Source organism: Triticum urartu, chromosome 7 (genome assembly GCF_003073215.2).
Source record: "Triticum urartu cultivar G1812 chromosome 7, Tu2.1, whole genome shotgun sequence".
In the NCBI taxonomy this organism is placed as follows: Eukaryota; Viridiplantae; Streptophyta; class Magnoliopsida; order Poales; family Poaceae; genus Triticum; species Triticum urartu.
The window spans coordinates 14,201,761-14,214,918 of NC_053028.1; positions in this window are offsets into that span (position 1 = coordinate 14,201,761).

A 13,158-nucleotide genomic window follows, 5' to 3' on the forward strand; every position below is an offset into this window, starting at 1 on the left:
ACACATTGGGAGAGGCCATACATCATGTCATCCTATGGAGAAAGGATTGCATCATCTTTCGAAGGCCACCGACACCGCGTCACCCGACTCCTCGTCGAAGTCCGCCACCGAGTCAGCAGACTCCCGCTCCTCCAAGTCCACCAACGCGTGAGGCCACTCCTCCTCCTCCTCCAAGTCCGGCAAAGTGTTAGGCCACTCCTCCTCCAAGTCCGACACAACGTCAGACGTCCACTCCTCCTCCAAGTCCGGCACAACCTCAGGCCACTGCAAGTCCGGCACAGCTTCAGGCCACTCCTCCTCGTCCAACTCAGCCCCGTCAGCCGTCTCCGCCGCCTCAGCAATCGCAGAAGAGACACCCCACAGCTATGGTGCGTAGCGGTACGAGTCGAGGTCATAGTACAGGAAGTACAGGCGGAGGCAAGCGATATAAATATGGTCCAAACCTCACTACTCCTCTTCCTGTGAGGGCTTACGACAGGACCGAGGAGCAAACCAATGCCATAGTGCAGGCAGAACTTGACGCCCATTTTGGACCGAAACCGCCACCGCCGCCAAGGGAGAAAGTGCCTGTGGAAGTAGTTGACCACTTCATTCGTATGGCTCAACCACCAGCTCCTAAGCCTGTTGACACAGACTATGAGCGCCACATTAGGAAGTTACATCGACGACGTCTACAGAAGGAGGCGAGCTCGAGCTCGAGCAAACAACAAGCAGCTGTCAAAAAATGCGGGAAAACCGTTGCCCAGCTGGGAAAACAGGCGGTGCAATCGATCCCCCCACTTGTTGTGCCGCCAACAACACGTGACAGTACGCGCGCACAATATTATTATGGCCAAACAGTTTACGTTCCCGAGGTGGGCGATGTGGTAATAACCCAGGAGCATATAATGCAGGCTGAAGAACTCAAGATCACTGTTGGACAACTCCTCGAGATCGAGGACATGCCTGGGATTACAGAGGAGGAAATAAAACGGAAATATGTCCGGGGCCAACCTTTGGTTGAGCCAGAAGATGTCAACAAGCTCCCAACGAGAATGTATGAATTGCATCAATGGTACATGGACATTACCAAGAGATCCGATCAAGAGTCCCTCATGGTGTATGTCAAGAAGGATGATTACTACCATGAGAAAGCTGTGGCCGTTGAGTATCCTGAACTGTTTCAGTTATACAATTAAGACGCAGTCGACAAATCTATCGTCAGTTGCTATTGTCTGTAAGTGATTTCTTTCTGTAATTTAAGTCTCAAGCTATCTGTAGTGATCCTTTTGATCAATCATTACCTGTAATTATCCTCACTATATTCTTTTCTGTGGTATAATGCAGGATGAAGATGTATGAAATGAGAAAAGGTGGACGCTATGGCATTGGGTTCATTGACCCAAACACCGTTAATGAATACACATGGAAAATAAACAAGCATCATGAAAAGAGGTAGAGGACAGTATGCTAGAGTTCTTGAAGCGCCTCAAATACAATGAAGATATACTACTTCCTTACAACTTCCAGTGAGTCACACTTTCTTGTACTACAAATTCTCTGTTTTTGCCTACTAGCTAGCTAGCTACATGTTTTTGCTTACATATGCCCGCTTAATTAAGACATGCAAACGTGTGTGCATGCAGATTTCACTGGATCTTGTATATCATTAAAGTTGACGCCGGAACAGTAGAAATACTGGACTCGCTACTCAAAGCAAATAGTGACTATAACATCTTGTTTGGGATAGTCAACAGGTAATTTCAATCATTATTAACTATATATCTCGGCCTATTTAGTTCGTCATTTCATGCTATGAACTATTTAATAACCCTTTTATTCATTTTCTTTGTCGGCGGGCAGGGCTTGGGCAAGGTTCATCAGCGTCATGGAAGGCGAATGGAAACCAAAGCTGAAATGGTTTCGATCCAAGGTAAGTAATTAAGTAGTACTAGCTAGCTAGCTAGCTAGTTGCCATATCTTTAATTATCATGCTTGATTAATTATTATCTGATCAAATTAAATTCCATTCTCGTAATAAAGGCCCTGAAGCAGGCGCAGGGGACTGGTCTGTGTGCATTCTGCGTTTGCGAGAACATTCGCATGATGGCGTCCGAAAGGAGCAGATCTCAAAGACAGGAATGGGTACGCTTGTCAGAACACTATTCACAATTTTTACACCATTATCGATATCTAGTCACACAACTAATACACATGCATATTGATCTCCTTCTTAACAATTCAAAGAGGTGCGGGACAAGCTCTTAGAAACGGAGCGCGTAGAAGCACTTCAAGAGGAAATAGCGGGATTTTTGCTCGACTAGGTCATAAATCCGAAGGGAGAATACTATTACCCGCTACCGCCCCCATCGACCAGGTCATGAACCACTTCCAATTGTCATCGTGCTCCGAAGGCACCAATTAGGCTAATGCCACTGGTTCCGAAGGCAACATGCATATGTAGGAGAAATTGTATATAGCTATACATGTGTGTATGTGTGAATTAATATGGTTTGTGAGACATTGATGATATATATATGATTGGTTCTACTAGAAATTCTATATATATAGAGAGAGATATATGCATAACGTGTACAATGTGTAGTACCGTAAAATACCAGCAAACGAAAAAGAATTAAAATGGAAAACACAAAATTAAATGAAAAAGAAATCATAAAACCAAAAACCCCCCAAACATTTTAGTACCGGTTGGTGTTACCAATCGGTACTAAAGGGCTCCCGGCCCCCGGAGCTGGCTCGTGCCACGTGGTTGCCCTTTAGCACCGGTTCGTGCTGAACCGGTACTAAAGGGGGGGGGGGCCTTTAGTGCCGAAACTTTAGTGCCGGTTCCTAAACCGGCACTAAAGGGCCTTACGAACCGGTGCTATTGCTCGGTTCTGCACTAGTGTCGTGATGCTGAGTTACGCAGCGGATGCAAACATGATGTGGCGATAGATGACGACGATGGCGGCGGCCGAACCTTGCTCGTGATGCCAATGTTAGATATTTAGGGTTTGTGGTCAATATCCAATTCCTCTGCTCTTATCCATGGTGCCACTCATTAGTCGCATATATGAGGCTAGGGAGTAGGGACCTTTTTATATTGTCTTTCCAGAGTCCACCTCTTATACAGATATAAGATTCCTAGTCGCTACAACTAATTTCCGGGATAGAGTCCAGATCAAATTACCAACCACGATGATACTTGTCTGTTAACAGATTCTACCCGTTATGTCCCCGCAACACGCACTTGTGAGCAACACGCCATAATAGAGTGTAAATTCCACTAATTACGTAGATCAACATTAGGGTTGAAATCTAACTATATGATCTATCTCCTTCCAATCACCAGTGTACCCGGGTATATTGTATTCTATTGATAATCGACCAGCTTCCTTAGGCGTATATTACTTAAATACATTCCAGCAAATAATAATGCCATGCTAAACATGTAAAACAATTCCGTGTATAACTACGTGTATAATTCCATAATGAGGTATTCCGAATATTAACAATTCCAGGTAATTTGAATATAATTGCAGGACACATAATGCCAACAGACCTTGTGTGTGCATAAGAAAAAAGAGATAGTGGATTTTAAAGGGAGCTAGTGGAGTGAACTTTTTGTTTTGTTAGTGGATTCATGAAGGTCTGTCTATTTTTTGCATGGAACATATAGGTACTTGTTGCCATTTGTGGCTGATTTTCTAGGATGTCTAGCTTATTGTATTGTGTTTCAGTTTTGACCTACTTGGTGGTTGCGTTGTTGCTGCTACTGTGATGGGCTTTCCTCCTACGCTAGGCCGAGAGATCGTGGACGCTGACAGGATGAAATGAGGAGAGACAAGTGCGCCGCTGATTGAGACTTAGGAAGGGACCGGGGGTAGTTGGGGATGGTCATTACCGAGCAGCGGACGATGTCCTTCTAGCCGTCCTGATGGTCTTCTATTTCCTGAAAATATTGTTCCTACGGAAACAATGATAAACCGAGAGATCGACGGCGTTGACCGGAGGAAATCAGAAGAGAGAAGGGCGCCGTCGATTGGGACTTAGGAGGGAACCGGGGGTAGTTGAGGATGGTCATTAACGAGCAGTGGGCAGGGTTCCTCCAGCCACCCTGATGGTCTTTGAATTTAAAAATATTGTTTGTATGGGAACAATGATAAAAAGTAATACTGACTCACCAATTGTTTTAAACGGGTTCACATTGTTTTTCTCTCTAGAAACATTGTTCATGCGAAGGACCGTTCACCGCTGTTACGTGTCAAATTTGTAGAGCCTTCGATAAAAAACAGAAAAGGGAGGAATCTCCTAGCTTAGCTGAATGTATCATTTTTAAGCGATTTTTTTCTGGAACACTATTCATCATTGCCATGTGTCAAATTTATAGAGCACTGAAAAACTGAAAAAAAAAGAGGAGGCTCCTTGCCTGACGGCCATGTGTCAAATTTGTAGAACAATCAAAAAAAGTTGAAACAAGGAGTAACCTAGCCGGTTTAATATAGTAGTATCTGTTGGACATGCTACAAGCCCCCAAGGATCGTGTCACTCACAAACAAGCTAGGCACAAAAAGAACACTATTCGGCGGGAAAGCAGGTAGGGTCATCAGCACGCAGCAAGCAAACAACGTTCGTTGTACTAGCGTATGATACAAATTCAAACCTTCATATTTCAAACAAAACGTTCAAAATATGCGCTTCTAAAATATAATTCTTAGAAACATATCTGTGGATAAATAAATTGTTTGTCATTTTTTTAATGACGAATTAAAAAGAAAATTTCAGAAAAATGTTCATGACTTTTACAGTGTTCAATATCTTTTTTTGTAATTGTTCATGTATGAAATTTATATTTATCAAAAATAATAGTGTAAAAGGTTGAAAGGAAATGAACGAAAGAAACCGGCTTCCATGAAAAAACCACAAAAAACCTGGTTGGAAAACTCCCTCACCATAAAAACCGAGATGCAAGTAAAAAGCGCATGTAGCTGTTGCTATTGAGGCGGCTCACGCCAAAGTACCGTTTACGTTTTGCCCGTACCGCTCATTAAAGGCGATTTTTTGAGATATAACGATTGTATCTTTCACTCGCCACTAAACTTAAAGATCAATTACATAGAGCCTAATACGCCCAGGGAAACAACAACAAATAGGAACAGTGCGCCAAACATTCATTATACAGTTACTAGTACGTATGCCCGTGCATTGCAACGGAAGAGACAAATTAACATGCTTCACTATGGAGCCAGACAACGAGAGATCTTTTTTATTTGATTTGCTATAGAGAGATGACAAAGATAATAATCAACTGATATGGATGAAGAACCATAACTTTAGGTTATTAATTTATGGTACTGGGAATGCATTCGGAACTGCTAATTGCTCTCGAAAAATTTAATTTACAACTATATCGAAGAAATTGCTAATTATTTTCTAAAACACAATAACTATATCAAACCAATCTCTAGCTACATGTGTGTTGCTATATGAAACGAGCACCAGTTATCATGAACCACATGACAATGCAGCTATATGTATAAGGTCAATGGATCATTTGAGATTGACAACTACGACCACAGTGCACTTCAAGGCTATGATAGAGCGAGTGAGAGGTGTTCCTCGCGGTTGAGATGCTAGAGGTGTACCACCAACACACTGTTTCAGGTTGCTAGTGCGATGGCTGCTAAAGCAAAACTTGTCGTTAGTGAATTTGTAGACCTAGCCTGTGCTAATCAGCGACGTGGTGCACATCTAGAAGAAGACAACAAAATGTTGTGTTAAACTAAGCAAAAACGGGTTAAAACTGAAGAGGATGATGACCTGGTAGTTGACCTGGTTAATAATCCCCATTTTTCGACAAAAGGTGAACTTTATTGGCTCATAATGAAGCAGGATACAAACACAATGAGAACATCCGGCCTCTGCATATCTAGGATGCACATAGCCAACACCAGCACACAAAAATACGCCACCAAATAGCAAAGTAATATAAGACTAAAGCTATGCATAGGCGAAAAAAAGACATCAAAGAGATCAGATCCACAATTGGCAAACTACACCAATGACCATATTCGCACCAACCATCTCATGACACCACACGAGCGACAAAGTTCTTCAACAGCAACGCCTTCAAGAAGGGAGCGACGCTCAATAGCCGCCGTTACCGGATCCAACCACTCAAGATCGTAATCTAGGTTTTCACCCTGAAGAAATAGTCCAAGCATATCTGAGCAATGTCTTCAACAAGGTAACGACGTAAAAACATCGCCATTGCTAGGCATGACCAACTCAGGTCGCCTAGGCTTTCACCCCGAAACTCGAGACCAGGTGCTCAAGTAGCACCATCATCAAGTCACTCAAGTGCTGTCACCACCACTTTTCCACGATCCCAGCAGCTACATATCAGTCGCTGCTGCACCACCATTCCTCTGTGTCAAGCCGACGTCTATAGTTTACATCTCACCGCTGAAGTCTCCGTGGTCACTCCAATCCACATCGAGGCTGCTGCCGGGGCGAGCGGAGCCCAGAAGCACATCAAATCTAGACATAGCAGCCATACCAGCGACAGCTTTGCATCCCAGCATGAGAGGGAGCCCGTGCCACCCAATTTACAGCCAAGCGCAGCGACGTACAAGTGGCAAGATCTGACCGTTGACGACACCATAGCCGGCTTGGCAGCCACCAACAGCCATGAAGCACTGCTTGAATCCGTCGCCATCGATGAGAACTCAACACGTAGGTGCTAGCCTCAACCAAGCACAAAGACAGCTTGATTGATTTCTTGCGTGGGAACACATGCACGTCTAGCCGAGTAGACGTACCTATGTACGAGCAAATCTGGCTTTGAGTGGCAATCATAGATCGATTTGATCTCTTCGTGTCCTCTGACCTCGGGAAGATCAGCCACAAGCAGGGGCCCGCTGCCGCCGTCAGCCGCATTAGCTTCGCCAGCGACGTCCTCCGATGACGGCGGGAGGGAAAAGGCAGCAGGAGAGGGAAGGTTAGGCGGGCGGACGGCGCCGCCGCCCATACGCTTCACAGTTCGTATTAATTTGATCCGCCCACTGCACATCAAAGATGGGTGGAACAGCTGTGTACTCGCTTGTACCATACATTGTTCAGTAATCAGTAGCAAAAGTATGCCTTTGGTTATAGCAGCACATGCTGATATCAGTTCCAGGTGATGGGCAATTGACCAGTCCTCTCGAAGTTATTCTGAAATAATTCTCCTCCAAACAGATCTGCATGCAACTTTACTGGCAGAGAAATCAAGGTTATAACAGGAGAACTTCATGTACACCCGTGAAAACCACTTGCAGTGTGAAATAGTAGATTTTCACCAGTTCACCAGCCACAATTAATGTTGTCTCCTTTGGCGATAGCAATATGAAAGATAGCAAGCAGATACCAATTGTACATACACTGAAAACATGTTTCCGATGGTTGAAGCTATCTCAAGTCCCCTCCAGACCGGATTATATGAACCTCAGCCCAGACGAGCCATCATTCCCAGAATCCATCATTTATGTAGATAATGTTGCTAATTCATAGAGGAACACCTCTAAGCAGTTGGTATCTGACAAAGAATGATGTGTCCCAGCTGACACTCTGCTTGCTCGGGCTTGCAGTTCGTCAGGAACAGAGGGAGGAAGAAGACGAGCTATAGCTGAGCTCTGGCGCAGGAGCAGCAGCAGCGTCAGCGCCAAGTGGACCGGCAGGATGATCTCGTGGAGCGTTGGGGGTTGAGTAGGGGCCGGCGGCGGCCTCGACTCTCGCGGCTCCGGTGGCTCTTCATGCTCAGCCTGCAGATCGATTCCCGCGCACCACCGTGCTCGAAGCCCAGATCCCCAAGCCATGACCGCGCGTCGTCGGCCGTGCTCGTCCCCCGAGGCAATGAACAATGCTGCCGTGGGGAGAGCCAGAAGAGGACGCCCCGTCTAGGTCGTGTGCAGTGCAGAGCAGAGGACAGCGGGCTGCAAAGCTAGGGAAAGGCGCCGGCGAGCAGGGAAGAGGGTCGCGGGCGACGGGGAATGCGAGCAGCGAGAGGGTGGCGAGGCCAGGGGATGGCAGAGCAGGCGCCACCGTCTCGTCTCGTCGACGTGCAGCAGTGTAGGTAGATGGCCAACATGCACACGACGGCCCTCGCGTCGCCAACACACACGCCATGCACGACGCAAGAGACGCACGCAGCCGGCCAACATGCTTTGTCTGTGTTGGGCAGGCGTGCGCTGCAGCCACCAACCCTACACAGCTGCCACCGACGACAAATCCACGGCGTTGTGCCGTTTAATTAACGCCCGTGACATGGAGGCCCGCACGGTGCCGCTGCAGCCAGCCACTAAGTCTCGTCCTCACCTCTTCCTTTTTTTTCCGAGCAGATATATTTATTGAAGGGTTAGAGAAGGAGGTCAGGATGTAGAGTTTGACTCCAACTGAGGACGTACGAAACAAACACGAGCGAGAAGAACCGGACATACGTGCGCCTGTGAACGAAATAACGAAAGGACTTATGAAGAACTAATAAGAAGAAAAAAAACGCATAGACTTATGGAGAACCATCAAAGCTTCTGTCTTTTAATATTAGGTAAAGATTAAGGAAAAAACCATGTGCGGAAAATAAGGGCGCGTTAGCTGCTAGTAAGGACATGCTAAACGGTAGGAACACCAATAGGTGGTGAGATATACTCCCTCCGTCCATGAATAAGTGTACTTCTAGCTTTTATCTTAAGTCAAAGTTTTTTAAAACTTTGACCAAATTTATAGGGAAAAGTAGCAGCATTTATGACACTAAATTAGTATCACTAGATTCGTTTTGAATTGTAATTTCATAATATATCAATTTTATGTCATATATATTACTACTCTTTTGTATATATTTGGTCAAAATTTTAAAACTTTGACTTGGAACAAAGGCTAGAAGTACACTTATTCGCGGACGGAGGGAGTAGTAGCTACTCCAAACAGTACCCCACTCCGTGAAAGTTTGTGTCTAGGACCCCGCGTAGCTGGTTATGATCGTCTCAGCCACAGTGCCCATCATCTCCTGAAACGGCAGCCTCTTCAGAGTATGGTTCTGCTGTTACAGTGGCGCTAGTAACAGGTATAATAGAACTCAACGCATGATCTACATTGCAACGATTTGGTTCTTCCGGACGTCTCTTATTCTCATATACATTTTTAGATTGTTTTGAAGGTCATCTATTGTCTCTCAAGATTAGCTCCTCCTCTTCCCCTAAAAAAATTTGCTCCTTTTTTTTCCTTTTCTACATACTTAAATACGGTAGTGTGTTCCAACTGTAGAAGTCGACGCTGCTTGAGTGAAAATGGCGAGGTATATATGAGACACGATGAACAACGAGGTATTCATGTGGGGAGTTGTTGGATCAGTACTACTCCCTCCATCCCAAAATATTGCCGGAATTTTGTCTATCTAATTATGGGCCAGCCCAATAGCAGTTTCGGAAATTTCTAATAAATCCTAGAAGCCCACACAATCCATTCGTGCAAGGTAAGAGGTGTAACTAAAGTTTAGTGTCACTAGTCATCAACCTGTGCACCTGCACGGGCTAGCTATTTTAAGGAAATTGAATTAACTCATTCTGTTAGCATATCTTCATACTTGGAGTGTATAAAATCCTTTGCGGGCACTTTTGGGTGATTCCTATCAATTTAGTTGGCACTACCAATAGGAGATCGGAAATGCCTGTGTTTCCTACTTATTTTTATTAGAATTTTTGTTGGGCTCTGCAATTGTTTCAACTACATTTATGATTTCAATTGTCTTACTACAGGGAAACTTTGATCTTTTTTATTTAGCATTGTCTTGCTATGGTTATTTTTTATTTCGAGAGAAACTTATGTATGTAACACAAAAGTCGCAAGTAGATAGTAAATAGGCCATAGTTGAATTATTGTTAAGCTTTGAGGAGCGTGAACATGGTTACTCAGTCTAATAACTCCACAGTGTCAAATTGGAAGGTTAAATAAATGCACAGACCAATTCTATGACGATTGCAAGTGGTGAGCAGGATATTATCTCAATGGTACATTAAAAATTTCTAGTTTTGAGTTATTTAACAAATATTGTTATTTCATTGCCCCTAGATCAATAAGGAGAAGCGGACTGTTCAAAAAACATTGGAAATTCTATGCAATAATCAGTTTATCTGTTCAATGGGAGAATATGATTAGGTGATTTAGCCCTTAGTGGAGAAAATAGTTCCTTTTTAGAGAATCTTGTTCATGAGAAAATAATTATGTACTATGAACCAACAAATGAGAAGCACGCATTCATGACACGTAGCTATATTTGAAATCCGTGCAGGGATGAGAACTAACCATTTGAGGTAGGAAGAAGTAAGGACGATGAGACCTCGATCAACCTGTGAAGTACTCTATATTATGCTTGTGATGTCACTTTCGCCAACAGTTTTTTCTTTGCTTCTGGTATGGTAGAGAAAAAAGAAAATTCTACAGCAAAGAGAATGATATTTGCGGACTAATTGTACGCATTCAATGAAAATAGAGGAGCATACACACTGTTATATATCATGGTTCGATCTATGCTATAATACTATGAATGGGAGACAGAAAATGCACAAAGCTCCTTGTGCACTATTAAAACCTTATGCAAGCTGTTGACCGCAGAAATAGGTTCCCGAACAGATTACTGATCTTAGAAGTAGAGCATCCACTCAACTCGTTATGCGGGAAACACATGTAAAAATAGTATGCCGGCAATCAAATGTCTCGTACATTCAGGGAGAACATGGCCTGAGCGACTAAATTTGAGAAGAAGAAAAAAAGTGTGTCCCTTTCTTTCTACATCTACCGACATCTCTTAATGAACATATATTAACCTATTTAGGACTTCAACACTGTTTGCTTAGGTAATCAGTCCCAGATATAAATCTGTTTCTGAACTTCACATGATATCCTTTACACCTAACAGTAGCTCTGGTCACAATTTGTCATCAAGTTGATAAAAATCATCAATCAGATTAAAATCATGCCACGGGTAACAGGAGAAAGGTCAGCAAATTAACTTGCACGTACAGACGTACTGCCGATTATGATCTAGATCTCATCTGCTCACCTCTGCAACTTCATGTGAAATTGTAAGTCTTGGAGACATCTCCGAAAGACATCTTCGAGACATCTCCGAAAGGTGATATTTCATGCGAAGTGTCCAAAGACAATCTTTCATGTAAACATGATGCGTAGGTATTGCTTGCTGGTGAGCTGGAGTTCTTAGTTTCCCGTGATAGAATCAAACCAACAGATGAGAGGTAGCGTGATGTCTGCTGGAAGCAATTCACCAACAGATCAAGGGTGGTACTTACCTCAACTCGTGGACTGAACTGATGGCAGCAATATGCAGCGTCTCAAGGTTTCCTATCCAGCAGCTGCAGGCAGTGGAGCTATGATTTGAGTAGACATGGGGCCTGGTGTGAATACCGAGCCAGATGAGCGTGGTCGAGTTGCGTCCAGTTTCATATGGGAGCGTCAGTGTGGAGATGATGAGAACGGGGATGAACTTGAGGCGCATGAGGTATGTTTCAGATTGTCTACTACGCTGACCGCTGCATCATCTCCCGAGGCCTGCACATCGATCTCGACGCCTGAGCCTACATTGTGCACACCTACCCCATCACTGTCGCACGCTTTACCCTGACGGCGAGTGGGTCACGTCTACCGACACCTCTTGCTGCATCTGCGTCGAGGACGCCCTATCACTGCTGATCCTCGATGGCCTCCGCATCATTGTCTCCATGGATGGCAAGGGAACGTCCTCGGTCTGTGCGTTCGTCTGGAATCTGCCCTTCTAATGATTTGGTAGAGTAAGTGTGCAGGACTACTCCTAGTTTTTTTTTTGAATCTGCAGATTTTTTCTATCCGCAATCTAGTTGGGGAGGACGTACCTGCCCTCTAGATGGTTGTGGAATATTTCTCTGCAACGTGCTCTTTTTTTTCGTTTTTTATCTATCGTGGAGTTTTCACTTGTGGAAGTTTCTTTTTTTACTACCGGTGGACATCGTGGAGTTTTCATCCATGCAGGTCTCTATTCGTGGATTCCTTTTTCCTTTTCCATCTATCGTGGAGTTTTCATGCGGGGAGGTTTCTATTTTCTCCCACGAACGATGGACATGATGGGGTTTTCATGCGTGTAGGCTTCTAATTTTTTTTCACTACCCATGGACGTGGCAGATCCTATTTTACTGCACCATCTTTTTACGCAACTTTTCTTTCTATCCTGGCCGTAAATTCTACGATCCAATGCTACAATTAATATGATGGAGTTTTCATGCGGGGAAGTTTCTATTTTTTCCCACGAACGATGGACATCGTGGGGTTTTCATGCGTGTAGGCTTCTAACTTTTTTTCACTACCCATGGACGTGGCAGATCCTATTTTACTGCACCATCTTTTTACGCAACTTTTGTTTCTATCCTGGCCGTAAATTCTACGATCCAACGCTACAATTAATATTGATGATGTGGGTTAATTAAACAGCTTGAAAGGTGCCTCCAATTAATAAATATATAAGATAAGATATTGCTAGTTTGGAGGGAGTTGGACCTTCTTATAAGGTGGGTTGTTTCCCCACATGTATGAGCACGAGAACAAGAGGGACATCCACGCACGCTCCACCATCACCCGCCACGCCATGCCACGCCGAACGGCACATCCCTTCGGTTGTTGGCTGTTCACTTCGTCTCCCTCTCTTCGTTTTCTGTGCCTATAAAAGGGAGGTCGCTCCTCTCTAGAGAGACACACGAGAACTTCTTCTTCCACTCGCCACTGGGTTCCAATCTCTGAGCTGTTGCTACGATCTTCCCCATCCGGGCTCTATGACGGCACTCTTGGCAAACCTGAAGGAGATTATGATGCGTCAATTGATAATAGAAAAGATATGTGGGACGCACTCGAGGCCTCGAGGCCAAGTTTGGGGTCTCGGGTGCCGGCACTAAGCTGTACATCATGGAGCAAAACTATGACTATAGGATGACTGATGAGCGCTCCGTGGTTGAGCAAGCTCACTTGATACAGTCATTTGCTAGAGAACTTGAGCACTTCAATTGTATGTTACCGGACAAGTTTGTTGCTGGAGGCATCATCACTAAGCTTCCTCCCTCGTGGAGGAACTTTGCTACCTCTCTGAAACACATGAGACATGAG